We start from the raw sequence: 7949 nt of genomic DNA, 5'->3' as shown, positions 1-7949 counted from the left end.
TACCATATTTGCGATATCTGTGCATAACAGTACATTTATTAAGATTTTTTGGGAATTCCCTTGGCGGTCCAGTGGTTAGGACTCTGTGCTTCCACGGCAGGGGGCACAGGTTCCGTCGGGGAATTAAGATCCCATGTGGTGCAGCTAAAAAAAAAATTTTTTTTTCATTAAAGGGAATTTCCTGGTGGTCCAGGGGTTAGGACTTAGCACTCTCACTGCTGAGGGCCTGGGTTTAATCCCTGGTCAGGGAACTAAGTTCTCACAAGCCTCACAGCATGGCCAAATAAATACTTTTCATTAACGCAACTAATTTTTAATAAAATTCACTCATTTTAAAGGGAAACGATGTTACTATTGAAATCATGAGTTTGGAATGCTAGTTATATATATTTTTTCTATGACACATTAAAATAAATACATAGGACTTCCCTGGTGGTCCAGTGGTTAACACTCTGAGCTCCCAACGCAGGGGGTCCGGGCTAGATCCCTGATCAGGGAACTAGATCCTGCAGGCCACAACTAAGACCTGGCGCAGCCAAATAAATAAATATTTTTAAAAAATACATAGCTGCTGGAGGGTAAAATGAACATTCAGGTACTACCGCCTGAGGCCACCTCATCTCTACCAGTAATGCTTGTGGCCCACACTCAGGGGAAGTGCTGACACAGTGCTTGATAGCAGGGGCTTTGGCAGTGGAGAAACCTGGTTTTGGGGTCCCAACTCTGCTATTCAGTAGCTCTATTATCTTAGGCAAGTCTCTCCATCTCTCTGCACCTTAATTTCTTGACGTGTCACATGGGAATAACAATAGTATCAACACAGCATAAGGTGGTTGTGGAAATTACATGAGCTCCTGGGAAACCATAGCACTCAGTATATGTTAGCTTAGATCATGCTATGGTTTGAATCCTGCCTTTACATTTTACATTGCCTTATGCCAGTGGTTCTCAAACTTTAGTGTGCACCAGAGGGCTTGTTAAAGCACAGATTGCTGGACTTCCCTGGTGGTGCAGTGGTTGAGAATCCGCCTGCCAATGCAGGGGACATGGGTTCGATCCCTGGTCCAGGAAGATCCCACATGCTGCGGAGCAACTAAACCCATGCGCCACAACTGCTGAGGCTGGACGCCACAAATACTGAGCCCGCGCACCTAGAGCCCGTGCTCTGCAAGAAGAGAAGCAACCGCAGTGAGAAGGCCGTGCACCACAACGAAGAGTAGACCCTACTCACTGCAACTAGAGAAAGCCCACGTGCAGCAATGAAGACCCAGTGCAGCCAAAAATAAACTAATAAAATAAATAAATAAATAAAAAAGTACAGATTGCTGGGTTCATATCCAAAATATATAAAGAAATCATACAATCCAATAGCAAAAAAAGGAAATAATCCAATTTAAAAATGGGCAAAGGAACTGCATAGATGTTTCTCCAAAGAAATACGAAAGGCCAACAGGCCAACAGGTACTTGAAAAGATGTTCAACAGCACTATTCATGGGAGTTCCTTGGTGGCCTAGTGGTTAGGATTCGGGGCTTTCACTGCCATGCCTGGGTTCAATCCCTGGTTGGGGAACTGCTTTCCCGCAAGCTGAGTGGCACGGCCAACTAGTCATTAGGGAAATGCAAATCAAAACCACAATGAGATGTCACCTCACACCTCTTAGATTAGCCATCATCAAAAAGACCAGAGGTAACAAATGCTGGCATGGTTGTACAGAAAAGGGAACACTTGGGCACTGTTGGTGGGATTGTAAATTTGCACAGCCACTATGGAAAACAGTATAGAAGATCCTCAAAAAATTAAAAGAACTACCATATGATGCAGACATTCCACTTCTGCAAATATATCCAAAGGAAACAAAAACACTAATTTGAAAAGATATCTGCACCCCTATGTACGTAGCGGCATTATTTACAATAGCCAAGACATGGAAACAACCTAAGTGTCCATTGATGGATGAATGATGAAGAAGTTGTGGAATATATATATATATATATATATATATATATATATATATATATACACAATGGAATATTATTCAGCCGTTAAAAATGAGGAAATTCTACCATTTGCAACTACATGGATGAAGCTTAAAGGCATTATAGTAAGTGAAATAAGTCAGATAGATAAGGACAAGTACTGTATGATTTCACTTACATGTGGAATAAAAAAAGAACAAAACTTTTTTTTTTTGGCTACACCACTCAGCTTGTGGGATCTTAGTTCCCCATCCAGGGCTTGAACATAGGCCACAGCAGTGAATGCACTAATTTATGATCCATGAACATAGGATGTCTTTCTGCTTATTTAGATCTTTATTTTCTTTCAACAATGCTTTGTAGTTTTCATCGTATATATTTGCACCTCTTTTGTTAAATTTATACCTAAGTATTTTATTCTTTTTGTTGCTTTTGTACATGGAATTACTTTCCTAATTTCCTTTTTGGATTCTTCATTACAAGTGTCTAGAAATACAATTGATTTTTTTTTAAATACAATTGATTTTTGTCTATTGATCTTTTTTTTTTTTTGCTGTACGCGGGCCTCTCACCGCTGTGGTCTCTTTCGTTGCGGAGCACAGGCTTCGGACGCGCAGGCCCAGCGGCCATGGCCCACGGGCCCAGCTGCTCCACGGCATGCGGAATCCTCCCAGACCAGGGCACGAACCCGTGTCCCCTGCATCGGCAGGCGGACTCTCAACCACTGCGCCACCAGGTAAGCCCTGTCTATTGATCTTTTATGCTCCAACTCTGCTGAACTTGTTATTAGTTCAAATAGGTTTTTGTAGATTCCTTAGGATTTTCTATATACAAGATTATGTCCTCTACAAACCTTTCTAATCTGGATGCTTTTTATTTCACTTTCTGGCCTAATTGCCTTGACTAGAGCCTCCATTACAACATTAAATAGAAGTGGCAACATTCTTCAACATTCAAATAGAAGTAGACATTCTTGTCTTGTTCCTGATATTAGGGAAAAAGCTTTTAGTCTTTCATCATTAAGTATGATATTAGCTGTGGATTTTTTGTGGATGCCCTTTATCATATGGAGGAAGTTCCCTTCTATTCCTAGTTTGTTAGGTGTTTTGATCATGAAGGGGTTTTCAATATTGTCAACTGCTTTTTTTTTCATCTATTGAAATGATCGTGTGTTTTTTGTCCTTTATTCTATTGATATGGTGTATTAGCGAATTAATACTCATTTTCATATGTAAAGCTGACTTTGCATTTCTGATAAATACCACTTGGTCATGGTCTATGTATTAGATTTTCTAGTATTTTGCTGAGGATTTTTATGCCTCTATTCGTAAGAGAAATTGGTCTGAAATTTTCTTTTCTCGTGTCATTTTTGTCTGGTTTTGATACCCAGGCAATGCAGGCCTCAGAGAATGAGTTGGGAAGTGTTCCCTCTACTATTTTTGGGGATGAGTTTGTGAAGAACTGGTGTTAATTCTTTAAATATTTGAGGAATTAACTAGTGAAACGATCTGGATCTGGGCTTTTCTCTGTGGGTACTTTTTGCTACGTGTGGTTTTTAAGCAGTTGAAATGTGGTTAGTATGCCTGAGAAACTGAACTTTTAATTTCATTTAATATCAATTAATTAGGTTAAATATAATAAGCCACAGATGGTTGTTTTTACAGAACAGGTCTTGAACAGTGGTACTCAATGGGGTGGTATTGCCCTCTATCGTCATTCTGGAAGTTTGTGGGATTTTGAATCTCACTGTAAATGGAGCAGAACCCTTCAGAGGGTGAGGGCCTAGCCATCCTGCCATGCACAACACGGTCCTGTGTGAAGAGTAATTTTCCTACGCCTGAGTGGCTTTTCACTGTCTCCCCGCAACCCAGACATCTAATTCCATTTTACATGTGAACCCAAAGTATATCTTGCTTGGTTTTAATATATGTAAATTTTCCAGGATTTCAACTATCATGTTCATTGAAGGAAGACTGTACTTCATTTTGTTTGAACATTTACCAAGAGCTTTTTGCTGTATTTGGAAAATCCCCTCACTAAAGGCAACACCCAGTGTCTCATTCACTGTGATTCTAAGTACACATAAAAATGCTAAGTATATATACACATACTTATTTCAAAATATCAAATATGAAGAAAAAAATTCAACGTTTGTTCATATGATAATCGTCATTTCATAAATCCAAACTATGTCATTGCAAATAGGTGCAAATCTCTATTTCTTTATATCTTCTACGGAAATCATGTCTCAACATTTACATGTTTAAATGCATATTTTCAATAAAATTTTTTTCCTATTTTTCCTTTATAAATATACTTAGAGCACAGCACTATTTACTGAAGCTCAATATACACTTACTCAATGACTCAGCTATCCCACCCAAGAGGATAAGTATTTATGTCCACAAAAAGACTTGTATCAAGATGTTGATAAAAGCTTTATTCACAATAGCCCAAGACTGGAAAGAGCCCAGATCAACAGGAGAATTAATACATTGTGACATAGCCATGCAATTGAAGACTATTCAGCAATCAAAAAAGAAGGAACTTTCAGTTCATGTAACAACATGGATGAATCTTATAGGCTTCTGAAAGTAGCCAAACACTAAAGTGGGCATACCTTATAATTCTACTTTTTACATGAAACTCAAGAAAAGGCAAAACTAATAGATTACGGTAGAAGTCAAAACAGTTGGTGCACTCAGCTGTATATGTCTTCAATATTTATTATTATTATTGTCTTTCAATAATAATAATGAAAAGAACACATTATCGAACACATACTATGGGAAATGCACTGAAGGGGCTACTAAGACATACAAGATACTATCCTTGTCTTCAAGGAGCTTGGTGGCTATTTGGGAGAATAAAACACACACAAAGTAAAATAAAATAGTGTGTGTCAGAAGTTTATATTATCTATTAATTTCATAAAATGTTTCAAGATATTTGTTTTAAAAGTGGGGCATTGGGTCTGCCCGAGCTGAGGCCTCAGTGGCTGGAGTTGAGTAAGAGAGCATTGTACCCAGGATTTAGTCCCAACAAGGAGTCAACACCACCTCCTTCCCTTCCCCGTGCTCTGTTCTCTGCCTCCTCTCAGTCCACTCACCTTCCAAATTATGATTTATTCCACTGTGGTCAGTATTAGAAAATAAAATTATACATTCAGAAGAGTCTTCTGGGGCTTCTAAATCAGAGGACCTCACTCTGTCACTAGCTTAACCATTTCCTGCTCTTTCAGAGTTTTAGTTTTCTCATTTGTAAAATGAGGTTAGTAATAGCTGCTTTTCCTGCCTACCTACAAGTTTGTTATGAGTTTGACATGCCTTTATGCATTTGAAATTGCTATTCAATTGCCAGTAATGATTATCACCTTTCTGCTTGCTGGTTACATTATTACAGGCACTGGAGAGAAGCAATTTGCTTAGGTCCATGTGACGCCCACAATGAACCGGAGATGCCAGACTGATCAAAACTTCCTCCAGGGTGTGCTTCTTGCTCTGGAACCATTAAGGACCTCATTAAAATCTAGGCATTAACAAAATTCATCCGTTAAAAACACCCACGTTCTGCTTGGCTCCAGTTACAGAACCTAGTTATACTCACAAAGGAAGACATCCTCGGGGATTTTTTTACTTTGCTGTCCTCACTCCCATCCATCTTCTTCATAAGACCAAGTTGTGGCAACTCAAACATTGTTAGCGTCTAGCTCTAAAGCAGCAAATCTCCCAATAATTCAGATGGCTGTGAAATAATATTTGGGTTAAAATACAGGCTAGCAGTGTGATCCTGCGCAAGTCACTTGGCCTCTTAGGAGAGCCAAGGAATTCCCTGGCAGTCCAGTGGTTAAGGCTCCATGCTTCCACTGCAGGGGGCCTGGGTTCCATCCCTGGTCAAGGAACTAAGATCCCACAAGTCGTGACATATGGCAAAAAAAAAAAAAAAAAGGGTTGGGACAATAATACCCGCCTTACAGGGTTGTTGTGAAGATTTAAAAGAGGTATTCATCAATAGGAACACATTTTATATTTCATGATATATAATGATATGATAGTCTGCCATTAAAAAGAATGAGCAGGGAAGAGGGATAAATTTGGAATTTGGAATTAATAGATACACACTACTGTGTATAAAATAGATAATCAACAAGGACCTAGTGTATAGCACAGGGGACTATATTCAATGTCTTGTAATAACCTATAGTGGAAAGGAATCTGAAAAAGAATACCTATTTAGATATACATGTATAACTAAATCACTTTGCTGTATACCTGAAACATTGTAAATCAACTGTACTTCAATTAAAAATAAAATTTAGAAAAAGAATGAGAGGGCTTCCATGGTGGCGCAGTGGTTAAGAATCCGCCTGCCAATGCATGGGACACGGGTTTGAGCCCTGGTCCAGGAAGATTCCACATGCCGCGGAGCAACTAAGACTGTGAGCCACAACTACTGAGCCTGTGCTCTAGAGCCCATGAGCCACAACTACTAAGCCTGAGTGCCACAACTACTGAAGCCCACGTGCCTAGAGCCCATGCTAAGCAACAAGAGAAGGCACCCAATGAGAAGCCTGCGCACACAACGAAGACCCAATGCAGCCAAAAATAAAAATAAAAAAATAAATTTATTAAAAAAAAAGAATGAGAGATCCATAAGCATTAAAAAATGAGCTGCAAGATATATGAATAATGAAATAAGATGTAGAAGAGCACATAAAATATGACATGATTTGTGTAAGAAATCATGCCATCCCATCTCTCTCTCTAGGTAGACAGAAAGATGGTTATAGATAGACAGATAAATAGTTATCAATAGATCTGTCGACCTGTCTTTCTGTATACATAGGTATAGGTATATAAAAGGATATAAATATATGTATGTATGTTCATGTATAAGGATTATATAGATAAGGATATATAAACAGAGATTGATATCCAATATCACACGTAGACATCCAAGAGATAGATAGATCTTTATACAATTCTTACACGTATACATACACCCATATATCTATATCCTTTTATGTATCCATATCTAAATACAGAGAGAGACATCTGTAAAATTATGCTATAAACTGATCATTATATTTGCCCCTAGGGAGAGAAGCTAAGGAACTGGAGACTGGGGTGGAAAGGAGATTTTTTTTCCCCTGTATATTTTTTTGCATCATTTGTATTTTTAATCATGTACAAGTATTATTTTCAAATAAAGAGAGATGATCACATGAAAGGGCCTGGAACATGGTAGGTGCTTTAAAGCTATTTGTGGATGTCCAGTGAACCTTGTTCATTTAACTAGGATGTCCCAAATGTATTTAAGTTTTTTCTTTAAAACAAAATTTGAGGGCTTCCCTGGTGGCGCAGTGGTTGAGAGTCCGCCTGCCGATGCAGGGGACGCAGGTTCGTGACCCGGTCCGGGAAGATCCCACATGCCGCAGAGTGGCTGGGCCCGTGAGCCATGGCCGCTGAGCCTGCGTGTCTGGAGCCTGTGCTCCGCAACGGGAGAGGCCACAACAGTGAGAGGCCCGTGTACCGAAAAAAAAAAAAAAAAAAATGAACCACAGCAGAAAGTGGTATGCGGTATCACATGAAGTTTTGACAATGCTTCGCGGATTGTCAGTACATAGGTGTTCATTAAAATAGTGTTTATTCTTGTCTCTATGTTTGAAATATTTCACGACAAAAAAATTTAAGAAGCCTGTTGGGTAGTGACAGGAGGGGGATACAAGAGGGGAGTTTGGGTGGGGTTCTGGTCATGTTGTGTTTCTTGATATGGGCATACAGATGTGCTCACTTCGTGGAAACTCATCAAGCTGTGCACTTATGATCTGTCACTTACCTGAATCTATGTTACGGTTCAATAAAAATTTTACTAAAAAAGCCCCCTCCCTGTTAAATCGAAAAATTTCATAATGACTTAGTAAAGGATTAGTAAAAAATAAACAGTTTGGATATGATTTTTCCTTTGCAAA

The sequence above is a fragment of the Orcinus orca genome, chromosome 16 (genome assembly GCF_937001465.1).
Source record: "Orcinus orca chromosome 16, mOrcOrc1.1, whole genome shotgun sequence".
Lineage (NCBI taxonomy): Eukaryota > Metazoa > Chordata > Mammalia > Artiodactyla > Delphinidae > Orcinus > Orcinus orca.
The sequence above is the reverse complement of the archived record's forward strand: the minus strand, read 5'-3'. Positions refer to the sequence as shown.